Genomic DNA, 14,988 nt, shown 5'->3' with positions numbered 1-14,988 from the left:
TCTTCTTCTTTGGTTAGCAAGTGGGGAGGAGAAGAAGAGAAAGGAAATGACAGAAAAGAAAACTACAGACCCACAGGAACACCAACAACAACAAAATACCATAACAGGTAGCAGTGATCACTAGTGGACACTTAGACCGAGGGGCAAGGAAATTATAATGTGGCCCACATGGTGTGAAGTGGCGTAAAGAAAGCCTAATTCCTCATATAATTTAATCAATCAAGGTTAAATGGATTCTCCTGTGCAACAGAAGAGTAAGGTTTTTTTTACTCCCTCCACCAATTTGAAGACAGAGAAACAGAGGCAGAAAGGTCAGCTGACCTCCTAAAGGCCACCCAGCAAGCCTCAGCTTCTCTTTAAAATAAAGGTTTACTTTAGATACTCAAATAGACATTTTTAAATGTTGTTCAAATCCAAAAACCTCAACCACTGGTCCCCATGTTTACAGTTCAGGATTATACAAATTTCCCTTGGTCCTCTGAGGCCTCATCTAAGAGACTTGATTGATGCTCTCCTGCAGCCCCAGGCCAAGGGGCAGAATGTTTCATGGAGAACACAGCCATTAGCTAATGGAAGACATTTTTCATACTGTGGAAGGACAGCTGACTGCAGCCAGCTACGGGGCCGGCCAAAAGTGGCACCTACCAGCTATGAAGGACGGCGAGTGCCCAGTGCCCCCAAGGTGAAGAAAAACCACATGAAGCGAAGTTCAGATCCACCGAGAACTTTATCACGATGCTGTTGGCACACACTGACGCCACCACAAACATTACTAGCAAATGCAATGCCCCATGGTATTTTTGATACTTTCTATTTCACCACAACGTCTTCAGCAACTTGTACTATTCTTGAATGACTGAAGGGGTTAGGGGTGGGGTTCTGTAAATATACCTATATAAGTGGTCTTAGGAGGAGGTGCTTAGGCATAGCATTTTCTTTGGAAGGGTATTAGGGAGAGCTTTGGCTAGAAACTTTGACTTGACACTGTATTTACATAGCAGTTTATAATATTTTATAAATATTGAGGGACTGTCAATAGTTCATCTCAAAGAACGGAGGTGCTGGAAGGGATATAAAAGGTCTTCCTCAGATCACCTCTCAGCACTGCCTGCCTGAAAGGAGAGAAGGCTTTTGAGTCTATAAAATCATGCCCCTCCCACCCGCTTCTCACTACTGAAGCCACAGACACCCCCTCCCCAGTCCACAATCCAGAGGCCAAGGTCGTACAGATATTTTCTCGTCATTGAACCAGGTCAGGGGATAACTGGCAAGGCCAGCTGGAAAGTAAAAGTGTAAACAGGCTTTTATTTTCCCCTTCTTTTGGCTCTCCATGAATAGAACTTTCACATAAGAACCTCAAGCTGATGGAAAAATTAGATAATCACACCCGGTTGTCCTAAACTACCATACTCATCCTTACGATGGGTCAGCTAAGGGCTCCACGGAAGAGGGAAGAAACACTAATTGCCTTGCTTTATTGATGCCTTTGGGGAAACAAAATAGCAAAAGACACAAAGAAACAACTTTGAAGAATTTAAGACAGTTTTCTCATTCTGATTGCTTTGACTGAATTAAGATAATTTCCATGTTTTTAAAAGTGCTGAAATCAGGCAGGGAGTTTTCTAAAAAGTAAGCCAGCAGCACCCTCTACTGGCCATTTTTCTGCAGTGTGCAGAACCCAAGACAGGACAAGGTGGAGAAGCTGGGTTTAAGAGACATAGGGAAGGCTGCATATGTCAAGAAAACGATCAATGGTCACATATTACAGGCCATATGTGAAATCGTTGCTATTTCTCAATGGTAATGTAAATACTCTGTCATAAGATATATAAAAACTTAGCCCTGATATGGAAAACACAAAGAGAAAATGGAGAACAACTTAAATCTAATAGGATACAAATGTCTACTGATTATCGTTTTTTATAAATAAACGTATTCAAATATTAAACAAAAATTTCCCCTTTAGAGGAAACTGTTCAAATAAATATGGAGTGATAATTCTGAAACTCACATAATTTAGGCCAGTTTTTCCACTTAGATCCACACTCTGCTTACATACTCCAGTTTCAAATTTAAGGCGAAGAAAAGCTCGCCAATCAAAGGCTTTCATTGGCAATGGAAGATAAAGTTCCCTAAGCCCACAATGAACTGACTTTATATGGGAAACATCTCATTTTGAGAAACGTTTTTATACTTGAGAAAGATAATTTTTAGTTAGAAATATTTCCATCTGTGACTAGTTTCTTTTAAATAAATATTTTAAATATGGGCACCAGTATGACTTCTAGATGTTCTCTGTTAAGCAGTTCAGACACAATGGTATAGGGATGGGTATATGCTCTCAGAGAAAAATCAAATCTCACAGCTTCAAAAGTAGACAGATTCTCAGAGTATTGATAACTTGGTATTTACTTTAAGGCAAGTCGATCTCTTTTCAGGTTCGAGAGATGACTTTTTTGCTGTTGAAAAGATACGAATGAGAAGACTACCAAGCACGGTTTCAGTTTCTCTGCCTGTGAGCTGCAATGGGAAACACTATTTATTGACACATCCCAACTTAAACAGAAGAAATATCCTAACCTAACTGAAAAGCAGGTAAGTAAAATGTTTTGACTTTGTTAATATGGGAATTTGTATCATATAAATTTATAGCCTATTTGAGTGAAAAGTGAAATTTTCTGATTTCATTTCATTGACAAGGAGGAATTGCATTCTGTGAATTTATGAGTTTTATTTGACTGCAGTTTGCCACAGAGTTCTGTAGAGAGTAGCACTGAAAAAAAAAAAAACATTGAATATAGCGAGAATTTCTCACACATATAGATTTATATAATTTTAAAGCTCCAACTGAACAGGAGGATCATTTAATCTAACCCCAGTCCATCAGGACATAACTCCTCTTAGTACTCAATAAATTGTTTCAAAAAATAGCTTTCCCTGAAGTGTATAGAAATAAAAGAAAAATATGCTTTAATGATTTTCATAAAATACAAATTAAATAGAAAAATCAAAGCTCTAGAGATAGATGTAAGTTCAAATCCCAGCATCCCATCTCTTTAGCTATGTGACTTTGTGTTAGTCAAACCTTTCTGATCTCAGGCTCCTGATCTGTAAATACTTTTCAGGTTTGTATTAGAGATAATATGCACAAAGCTTCTGGAACAAAAGTGCTCAATGAATTATAACTATTACTATAGTTTGTTATTATGTGTTTGTCCACCTTGGCTGTCTTTATGACTATATAAAAATGTCATGCTTTCTGAATTAGGAAGAGATTAATTATCTAAGTAACATGAAGAAAATGCTGGCACGTGAAATAGAGTTCATTCACTGTCATTTAAGATATAACTGAAATCATTCATTTCAGGGTCGAGCAATGGATCTCAAGGGGCATAGAGTAGAAATACAATGCCATAAGATTTCTGCTTTAATCAAAAGTCTCATCTTAATTAAAAAGCAAACAAGTGATTCCATTTAAGAGAAGTACCTGAGCAATTTCATTTGCTCACTTTCCCTTTCAGGACATGACTTCTGATTACTCAAACAAGACTTCTGGAGGGAATGGCCACGAGACATGTGCTACCCAGCAGAGAGAATACAAACTAGACCTCTGTAATGAACTTAAGGGAAAACATGAATTAATGCAAATGCCAATCCTCAAATGCAGACTTCATTCTCAAATTGCACACCAGTGAAGCCACTAATAAATTATTAGGTAGCTTCATTTTGAAATGCTTGTCCAACATTAACTAATTTGACCATATGATATTTTCAAAGGGATAATTATTATTCTCATCTTGCAGATGGGGAAATAAAACAAGATGATCATCACATTTAAAAAGGAACATTATTTCATGTTATGACTAATACCGTATTCAGTTACCAATTTTATTAAAGGGTGAAAATATTATGTCTGCATTAAAAAAAAAAAAAAGACATGACAGATGCAAAATGGGTAAAGAAGTGTATTTCGAGTTTTCTTTTTAAATTATTTGCTCTCTTCCATAATCCACAACCCACAGAAAGGATTTCAAGTGGCTTATAAAAATAACCATAATACAAAAGGAAATAGTAAAAAATCAGGAATGTCTAATAAGGGAAAATAATAGAGCCATGGACAAGAAAGCAGCCCCATTCTATTCAGCTGCTGTAAGTGGCTCACAGCTTCCTAGTGAGGAAAGAAAATGAAAATATTAATATGATTCATGCTGTTATAGATGAAATGTGCTTTGAATTGTTTTTCCAGGAGTAGTAGGTCTGGTGCCCCATTCAGGCCTTCTTGCATGGTACTTCCAATAAACCTACCAACCCAGTGCCTTCGTGGGCGAATGTATAGCTCTAGTCATGAAACAGGTCAAAGCTAAAAGGCTTGCAAACAGATCAAATGCACAATTCTGCCCAAAATTAGAGCCACCTGGTATGCCACTAACGGGTCACAAGTGTGTTGTGAGCAACTGATGCCCTCAGCCCTGGGATGAGGATGGGTCTACCTCCTTCATTTATCCCAGTGTTTCATGCAAATGCTCTGATATTAATGCAAAAAAAGATTAGGAAGCACAACTCTAGACAACTGAACTAATAAACCTATAACATTAGTAGTGAATAGAGACTGAAAAATCAGACTCATAATCCAAAAGACTGGCAAGGATGCCATTTCTTTAATTCTATGTGTTACCCATGTGTATTAGTCCTTTCTTATGCTGTTAATAAAGATGTACCTGACACTGGGTAATTTACAAAGAAAAGAGGTTTAATGGACTCAAAGTTCCACATGGCTGGGAGGCCTCACTATCATGGCAGAAGGCAAAGGAGGAGCAAAGGCACGTCTCACATGGAGGCAGGCAAAAGAGTGTGTGCATGGGAACTGCCCTTTATGAAACCATCAGTTCTTGTGAGACTTACTCACTATCACGAGAACAGCATGGGAAAAACTGCCCCATGATTCAATTACCTCCCATGGGGTCCCTCCCATGACACATGGGGATTATGGGAGCTACAATTCAGGATGAGATTTGGGTGGGGACACAGCCAAACCATATTACCATGTCCAGCCCTCTTTCATATGTGTGGCACCATGCCCCCACCCACCCAGAGCTCTGTCCATTTTTACAACAGGACGACTTTACTTGGCAAGGATCAGTTTATGAAGTAAGGCTCACTTTAATTTCAAGAGAACTAAAAAATAATATCATATATGAACCTGAAGATGCAAATATATTAACATCTGTTTTTTCCAACCAGGATAGAACCATCAACCAGGCTCTGGCTCCTAAATAGAGGTGCAAGTAATGAAAGAGACACTAGCTCACCTTAAGCAAACAAACCAAGGGAAAAGGTCTACCTAAAAATATTATCAGACTATTTTTGCCAATAGTGGTAGAGCATTAATCAAAGGGATTTAACTAGCTTTTTTTCTTTTTCTGAGCCAACTTGCAAAAGTTGGTTCTCATTTTGGGGGCATGGGGGAGTAACTATTTTCAAGGATGCGTGAAACCAATCCACTGCCACAATACTAAGATACAGGAAGTCCAACTTGGTCTGTAGCCCACCAATCTCCTGCCTTTGTGGCGGTCCTCCCACTGTTTAGAAGCTGATTCAGACAAAGGCAGAGGAAGGACAAAGGCTGTGGGTTGTTAGTCCTTGACCAGGGCTGGTGCTAATGAGACTCTAGACAATGCATACACAGACTGAATCTCCTCCTTCCTGCCTCCAAAGCTGCCGACATGTTCGTCAAAGAGGGACAAGCCTGCATGTATGGCTAGGACAGTTCCTTGTACCTCAGTGGACATTCTTCTGGCAGAAAAACCTGCACATGATCAGAACAGGATTTCTCACTATTAATTATTCACTCTATGTCCTTGAAAATGAAGGAGTGGAAAAGACCAGCTCTTCAACCTGAGCCACATGCACTGCACACCCTAAGCAGGAGGGATTAAATGTCATCAAAGGCAAACGTCCTTCAGCCACGGAGAACAGAACAAGCCAGAGAAATTCCTTCACTCCAGAACTGCCTTTCCTCTCCTTTCTTAGCATCAAGATGTTCAAGTGGGCCGGGCGTGGTGGCTCATGCCTGTAATCCCAGCACTTAGGGAGGCCAAAGCAAGCAGATCACCTGAGGTCAGGAGTTTGAGACCAGCCTGGTCAACATGTTGAAACCCCCTCTCTACTAATAATATGAAAATTAGCTGGGCATGGTGGCACATGCCTGTAATCCCAATTACTTGGGAGGCTGAGGCAGGAGGATCTCTTGAACCCGGGAGGTGGAGGTTGCAGTGAGCTGAGATTGCGCCACTGCACTCCAGCCTGGGCTGATGGCAAGACTCCGTCTCAAAAAAAAAAAAAAAAAAAAAAAAAAGTTCAAGTGAGTGAGTGTTGAACAAGCAGCCTTAAACAGTTTGGATTACATGTTCACAAATTTGGATGCTTGGGTATTCATCCTGCAGATGAGGGCATCCTGTATAATCACTGAAGTCTTCTTACAGATAATCTGTAACTAGTTACGCCTAGTTGCAGTGACAAAACACTAGCTATATATATATTTTCTAATTTATTTTATTGGTAGGAAAGCTCCACTTTAAAGTAGTGGTTCTCAAGATGAGATCCTTAGACCAGCAGCAGCAGGTGCCGACCTGGGAACTCACCACACATGCAGCTCACAGACCTGACTTCAGACCTGCTGAACCAGAAGGTCAAAAGATGAGGCCCTGCAATCTGGTTTGAACACGCCCCCAGGTGATTCGGACGCAAGCTCAAATTTGAGAATCACTGCCTTAGAGTATGTTGTTTCCTGTTTCCTAGTGGTTCAACTATTTCCTAAATATAACCTTGGGCCTCTGTGTCCTTCATGGGCCCATTTCCAATCAGCCTTTTCTGAGGAGGAGTGTTTGGTATCATTCCTTCCCTCCTTGCTTTCCTTCTTCTCACCTCTGGTCGGCCTTTTTTGACCCTTAACTGAAGCAGAGAAGTACATACCAGCACTACCTCAGTGTCACCTCTGTGGAGTCTCTCCACTAGTCCCACTCCACTAATCTGCCTCATTCTCAGACTCTGAATGCCCTCCTCCTCTGGACTTCTCCTCGCCATCATGGCTTACCTCCTGGCTTCAGATCAATTCGCTTTGGTCACCCACACGTCTGAACCCCCAAAACTGTGAAGTTTCTTTGGCTTCAAGACTCCTTCTCTGTTTTAATTTTTGACAACTGTGGGATTATCAAGCCTTGTTGGCCTATTTTTTATACTATGTCTGGAAACATCATCATAGCTGTTGGCAGACTAGCCCAGCTATCCCCACGCTTGAGTGAGAATGCCTCTTCAGATATCTTCCAAGCTAACCTCCTAAAAAAGCCACCCCTTCAAAGCATAGCTTTTACCATATTATCCCTCTTACCTCTTGTTTTTAAAAGATTCCAAAACTTTAATCTTCACCACTATCCAAAAAATAATGATCATGACAAAGGTCATGATTATAAAGGTGATGATGGCCAATATCATGATGGCCAACCTCTATTACATGCTAGTCATGAACAGCTGTGAGCTACCTGTATGTATGATCTGATTTCATTTTCAAAACAACCCTGTGAGAGGGTGCTATTGTCTCTCTTTAATAGGTGAGAAATCTGGGTAATTTCAAAGTTAAAGTAGCTAATTAGTGACAGCAATAGGACTTGAACCCAGTCTGTAACCTATAAATGTCCATGATTCTTATACTGATTCCGATTCTTCTAATGCCTTGACAAGGCATCCAAAGCCCAATGCAAGCTGGTTACCTATTACTCTTTTATGGGAATTCTCTACTCTGCTATACTGGACCCAGCACATCTGCCTCAAAACCCTCGCTAATGTCCATGAGGCCTTATCCTACCCTTCAGCCTCTCTGAATCTTGATCCATGCCTCAGAGCCCAGTTCAAGGCTTACCACTTCCAGGGATAAGTGTCCACTTTACATGGATTATACATGCATGGATGAAGGGCTAGGACTGTCAGATAATATAAAAGAAAATACAAAACCTCTGGCTCCTGGACACAGAAGTCCTGAATGCCAGTTAATCTGGGTGTGAGGAGGAACAGATGGGGCAGCATTTAGGAAGCTGTATTATTTCAGGTGTGATGTAATAATAGCTAAGGTTTTAGCTCTGGGAGTGACACGAAAGGGATGGGAACCAAGACATATGAAGAAAGAATTCACAGGTCTTAGGATGGACTCAATATGGCGTGGAAATGAAAGGAGAAAGAAGAATTCTGAGTCCTCCAATTCTGATAGGTCAAACAAAGCAAGAGCAAAGCCTTCATCCTTACCTGGGTGACACGGTGGGGATGACACAGGAAAAAGAGGCAGGGAGTTTCTTGCAGAGGCCTAACAGTGGGGCCAGCCCTGCAACCCATCTCCTGACGTGGCGTCTACCTCCAAAGTGCACTTGAATCAAGCACAACCCCAAGAGAGAAAGAGAGATGAAACAGAGGGAGAACAAGGCTCAGACCAAGTAATGCAGGTCTCAAAGCACCTAGAAAGGAGTTTGGATTGATTTCAAGAGCAACCAGATCCTGGGTCCCAAGTCTGTGGCTCACATTCCCAAGCTCAAAAAGGCAAAGGCTAAAGAACTTGGCACACCAAACTGGGTTGAATGTATACTGCTGAGTTTTCGGTACATAAAAATAATTAAAATAATACAAATTTTCTTTAAAAAAAAAAAAAAAGCAACCAGAAACCACGGAAGGGTTTTAAGCAAGGGGGTGATGTAATTTACTTATATTTTATAATATTAATAAATTTATATTATCACCCTCCTTCGTTCTTCCAGGTTCTTCTCTTCCTCCTTCCTCTTTTCTTTCATGGTCCAGGATCCAATTCCTTCACATTCCAGGACAGCAGAGAGTGTGGGCATGCCCAAGCCATACCCTCTGCAACCCCAGCTCTAGCACAATGTAGTCACATAAACGATGACCAATAAACACAGGTTTATAAAATGAACAGATAAAAAATGGAATCTGCACATGTCTTTGTTTTACATGTAATTTGCAACAACAAGGTTCTCACAGCCAAAGATGTGGTTAGGAAACATCCTCATTGCTGCTACAGCTCTAAAAATATCCAAGTTGTATTTTCCACCCCCTAACCCCGCCCTCGCCCTCCAAGTTTCTAAGTTTCTGCAGAGTTTTCAGCGGGTTTCCTTTTTCTTTTTGCTGTCTCATTACTGAGCCCTTCTCCTCCTCCGCATGAACTTTTGTCCTGCTATTCTTTCCCTTTCATTTAGAATTGTCTTTATCCCAAATGTCTCTTTGGTATTTCATCAGTCTTCACATCCTCCCTTTTTTGTCTGTTCCAGGAACAAACCCAGTCTTTTTTCTTCAGACACTGTCTGGGAGAGTTATGCCCAACTCTTTAATTTCCCCCCACTGCCGTCCCATAGTCCTCCCATTAACCCTACTCCCTGTCTTGTAATGCAGTTTATGTTTTGTCTTAAAAGGAGTCTTTTGCTTTTTTAGAGGTCAAGATCATATATAACAAGGTACGTTTTACTACAACTCTGGATATGATAATGCAACGATGCCAAGTTTCCAGTGCTGCTCCTCTGGGGATGCCCTGCCGAGCGCTCTGCTCTCCATGTATCTAAGCCCACAGACTCTTTCTAAACCAACCACTGGGCACAATTATGGGGAGTCCTAGATTCTTGGGTTGCTTGTGAGCAATCAAGGTGGCTCTCCTGCATCTGGCTATGGATGAGCCCCCACCCTTTGCCTCACTCAGAGAGGCCAGATGACTGAATGCTAAATCCTACAGATTAGAAAATTGCTCAGGAAATCAGAGAGTTGAAGAGTTGTTCAACCAGCAATATTTAACCATTTGGTGTATTACTCCCTTTTGAAGGAACATCATGAGAAACATCATTGTTTTCTGATATGAAAGCCTACATTATTTTCCTCAAAACTCTTTTAATGGTCTCATCATTAGTGCCTACCAGTGTTTCTTCAATCTTTGATATTTATGGGTATAGCACAATAGATGTTAAATCTATAGATCGCTATTCAGGTGCCAAATGCTTGCTTGTAGAATGAAATGTGGGAAAACAGCTGATTTGCTAAGCTAGAGAGCTCCATGATACAGTTCTATAAATTTTTAAAATTGTTTTATGAAAATACGTATATGATATATACATTTTTGTTAAACTCTATTAAGAGCAGTTTCCTTCCATGGGTAGTCTCCATCTTCTCGCATGGTTGTTTAACATTAAAAAGAGCATTTTGTGATTTTGTTCCTTAAATAAGATACCCATAGACTGCGTAACTAAATTTTCCAACACCTAAACACTATTTTTTATTCATTAAAATATGTTATAAAAAGTAAATATAACTTAACAATTTCAATTTCCATCTGTCACGTTTAGTTGAATTCACTTACATAATTTCCAAGTATTGTTTTCATTCCATTTATTTCTTACTATTCATTTTTTTTTCAAAAAATTGAGCTCAATTTGACAATGCTTTTCTACTTTTCCATCTGATAACCTGTTAAAACATTATTCACTGAGTTCATATATATGAAACATTTTCTGAGACCAAAAAAAAAAAAAAAAGTTGATTGAGACACACTTTCTCTCAAGTAGATTGCCCTATGGTCTGCTTGAAAACAAGGACCACGCGAACCGATACAGTCGTGCTGTAAGGCAGCGAATGAGGACGGGAACCTGCACTGAAGAGGCTGTAGGAACTATTTGCGGAGATGAGTCTTGGGCTTTCAGTAGCGGAATGGGTGGCATTGGGGCTAAACAGTAGAGGGAATGTCACTGGAAGAGTAGGGAAGAGCAAGAACGCAGGGACAGGAATGTGATTTGACCTTAGAGAAGAATGCAGAAACTAAACTGGCTGAGGCCAAGGGCTCCCTTGTGCAAGTGAGAGGAGGTTAGGCATACTGTGCACAGCTTTGAGTGCCAGGTTATTCTCCTGGAAGACAGAAGCCCTAACGTTTCCCCCGAAATGTACAGGGTCATTCTGGCAATTATATGATGGCTTACGAAAGCATGCACTGTGTGACCTTAACTCATTTTCAGGTACTCACTGAAACTCATGAGAGTAAGGCTGCTTCAAACATGAAAACATGGGGCAAGGATATGTGCTCATATCCCAATATTTTTCCACTGTTTTGTATTACCTGAGAAGTGTGGGACAAGAAAAAGCAAGTAGCTCAGAGATCAACAACTCTGTCTTTGACTGAGCTGCTGATTTCAAAGCGGATGTTCTGCAAGCAAATCTCGGTAAGGAAGCTGAGAAAGCACAGCTGCTTGGAGAGCTTAAGTGGTTTAGCTTAATTCCTCTGTAAACTGTATTTTAAATGACTATGAAACCACATTTCTGTGACTGGTATTGTTTAAAGAGATGGAAGCCCAGCTAAAATGCTTTGGTTTTCTTTCATAAATATTCAGATTTATTCTAAGACTTTTCTCTTGCAGTATCTGAGGATCAGCCACTTGCAAGCAATGAAGACTGGGCTGCCCACTGTGTGTCCTGAGGACTCTGTTTGTCACAAGCATTTACTTTTCTTGGAGCCTCATAGACTGCACTCTTTCAGGCTGCTTGATAATGGGGCTTTCTATAAATAAAAAAAACAAGAGCAAATGTACTTCACCCTGATTTCCACAAAAATTCTCCCACCCCAATAAATACAGCAGAAAGCTTAAAGGTCCGTTTTCTTGAATGATGAATATAGCAACTAAGTCTCAACCTTGTATCAAAGAAAAAGCCTAATTCTAGGAATAAATGGGAGTGAAAGATAAGTCCTTCACCAAGATCAAGGACTCAGTGAGCACATGGGTGGAAAACAGGTAAAGGTGGTGTTTTTAAGACCCTCAGAAAAGTTTGATTAAAAAACAAGAGCCACAGATGTTTAAAAAGTAAAAGGTATCAATATGAATCAAGCCTCTCATTCTGTGTCACGTGATCAAGACCCTTTACATACAATATCTCAATATACTGTACATGGTATTTAATCTTTAAAATACCATATACAGTAAATTCTGTTTTCACACTTACAGATGCAGAAACCATGACTCAAGGGGATGAAGTAACTTGCCCAAAGTCACAGTTATAAGTGGTGAAATAAGAATGCAAACTCAGGTCTCTCTGGCTCACAACAGTCCATGCTATATTCATTACACCACAACAAGGAGAAGGCTTCCAGAAATAATAGCAACTTCAAGAAATATATTTTACACACAATTTAAAAGGGCTACTATGTCTATCAGAAAACTGTTCTGTCTTTCCCAGAAAAAATATAGTTCATGCAATAATCTGCAGTGCATCTTCAGTGGGTCCTTACCATTGGGAAGCCCTGTTGCTAAGAAGCATGCCCCCAAAAAGCATCCAAACCAATTGGAAAGCTGATAACACAGAGAGATAAAATATCATTAATACTGAAATTAATGACTATAAACACTACAAAGTGTTCTAGTTAAGATTAGAGAGAGCTACTTTTACATTGGATTTGTTAGTGGAAAGATCAAAGCAAAGGTGGGTGGGGCTTAATCTTGAAAAATGGGCAAAATTTTAACCTGCTCACAGTGTTGACAGAATAATGAAATGCCATATATGAAAAAAAAAAAAAGCCAAGACTCAATGGAGTGTTAGCAGAAGTCCAGTCTCTATCTCTGCTCCAAGAAAGACAAAATCCCTAGAGAACCTCTCATGCAATAAAATGGAAGATAAATTCTTTGGCATAATCAGGGACCCCACGTGAGTGTGAGGCATAGGTCAGGAAAGAAGAAAGGCAATATTAGCATAAGTCTCGGCATCTATAGTTGCTAAGCTTAGGGGAAAATGACAGTGGCCTTTTTAAGAAAAAAGGGTGCAGATAATATGAGTCTGCAGTTGAGTAGATGTACAACTCAAAGTATAGAACCTTGTCAGCACTCAGTTTTGTATTCCTGGGAGCTATCCAGGGTACTGACTGATTCTATTCCAATCTCTCTGACCCAGTGGACCAAGGCTTGCCTTAGTGTTTCTGCACATGTAACACGTGAACCTCTTTAGTTCATCCACTCTGAAACTACTGCTATTTATGACCTCAATTACTTTCCAAGCCAAACTGCACTTTGTCTGTTGCCTGCTACAGTTTATAATTGCAGGCCATCAATCTGGCTTCCAACTGGCATTCCAACAGGTAAAGAAAATACTGGAGGCATTACAGGTGAAAATAACACTTTAAGCAAGGGTCAGAAACAATAAATTGACCCATTTGCTTGAACTAGAGAACTTATACAGGGAAACTGTAGAAATAAACCTGAAATGTAGCCTGAAACTAGCTTGTGAAAAGTATTGATTTCAATGATAAGGTATTTTGACTTTTTGCACAGGCGACTTCAACATCCTGACACTCTGAACATTTTGTTATTTCCTAACAAAAATAATGTTAGGAAAACCAATATGGAAATAACATGGCAATGAGTCAGAGAGGAAAGATTCAATTGGGAGTCAGATAGTCCAAAGGAGCTAAAAGTTTTTAGAACATACACTTTAACTGATGAAAATTATTTTCAGGGATTTTGGATTTCAAGGAAAAGGTTCTCCAAGAATTCAAGATCACATTCCCTTCTGCTATTTTCAAAAAGCGTGCTATTGGGATGTCTGTATATATATTTGTGTGTATATGTGTATGTGTATTTGTGTGTATATGTGTGTATATATAGACATACACACATATGTATATTTACATATGTATTTTACATATATATGTAAAATGTCCCCAGTACTAATCAATATGCAAATCCTAAAAGATTGTTCTATGATGTCTTGCATCTGTCATTGACTGAAAATGTGTCTCTTCATCTCCTAGTCTCCAGTCTCTTCCCATTTTGTTATAAATAATCTGATCAATTTCTCAATGCTGAGTATCTGTCACTTCTCTTTCACAGAATTAGGTAGGCAAAGCACATCACTTAAGGCTTACTAGAGTGTATTCTCCTTCTGTCCTGCAGTCTATCCAAGCAGTTTCTCTGAAAGTCAGCTGCCTCTATCTTCCACAGATGATGTGAGAAAGAGGAAACAGGATCAAGAACCTGGGGTCTGTCTACGGTCCAGGTCCTTTTTAACAGTACTCTGGAAGTAATGTCATTTAAATTCTGTGATGCTGATGACCTCGTGCCATAACACAGTTGCCAGATTTAGGGCAGTCTAAACCTCTCCATACACCCTAAAATAAAGGTCTAACCAGCCCACTTTACCAGCTATCTAGTATCTATGCCTCCAGAAAAATAAGACAAAACTGGACTAGAAATCTTTTCTTTTTTAGATGTAGTCTCACTCTGTCACCCAGGCTAGAGGAGCGCAGTGTCCCGATCTCAACTCATAGCAACCTCTGCCTCCTGGGTTCAAGCGATTCTTCCACCTTAGCCTCCCAACTAGCTGGGACTACAGGCGTGCACCACCACGCCTGGCTTAGGAATCTTTTGATCTGGCCATAAAGTGTTGCCAAGCTGTCAACGCATTCTCAGGACACTGCTGCTCTTCTCCACCCACCTGTCTCGAGGCTCTCTTTGGGAGTCACTTTCTGCTCTAAGCCAAGTTCTCCCACAGCAGCATTCACTACTTTCTAGCATTCAACTAAGTACACCTACCATGATGCACATTCTTATTCTTTGTAGTCAAACAAATAGAGATTCAAATTCTGCTTCTAATAATTATTGGTTGTACCCTCACAGAGCACTACAACCTCTGTAAACCTTAGTTTTTTTACCTATCAAAGAGGAATGATTGAACTTGCCCCAGAGAGTTGTCATAAGGATACATTTTAATAAGGGATCCAAAGCACTTAGCAAGGCATGGAAAATGGAAGCATTTAATAAACTATGAATTGTGATGGTAATAAAATGATATTATATCGTTTCTGTTCTTTGCGGAATATTCACAAGGCACTTGGTTTTCCCACAGGTTGAAACATTTCAAACATTAAGTCTCCTCTCTGCTTCTTTGTTTGTAGGTCTATCTTTTTTTTTTTTTTTT

The 14,988-nt window shown here is 39.9% G+C and overlaps 1 protein-coding gene and 1 long non-coding RNA gene across 7 annotated transcripts in view; one reads left to right on the top strand and one right to left on the bottom strand.

The window, feature by feature from the left end:
* DYNC1I1 (dynein cytoplasmic 1 intermediate chain 1) overlaps positions 1-14,988 on the bottom strand; it is a 314,653-nt gene that overhangs the window by 174,662 nt on the left and 125,003 nt on the right. The window lies entirely within an intron of this gene.
* On the top strand, positions 2,490-3,732 carry LOC119470669. The gene is made up of 2 exons (XR_005199605.1): positions 2,490-2,595; positions 3,522-3,732. It is a non-coding gene; the product is annotated as an uncharacterized LOC119470669 (long non-coding RNA).

This window comes from Cebus imitator, unplaced genomic scaffold, assembly GCF_001604975.1.
Source record: "Cebus imitator isolate Cc_AM_T3 unplaced genomic scaffold, Cebus_imitator-1.0 Scaffold37, whole genome shotgun sequence".
Lineage (NCBI taxonomy): Eukaryota > Metazoa > Chordata > Mammalia > Primates > Cebidae > Cebus > Cebus imitator.
This window is presented reverse-complemented; position numbering and strand designations above follow the sequence as displayed.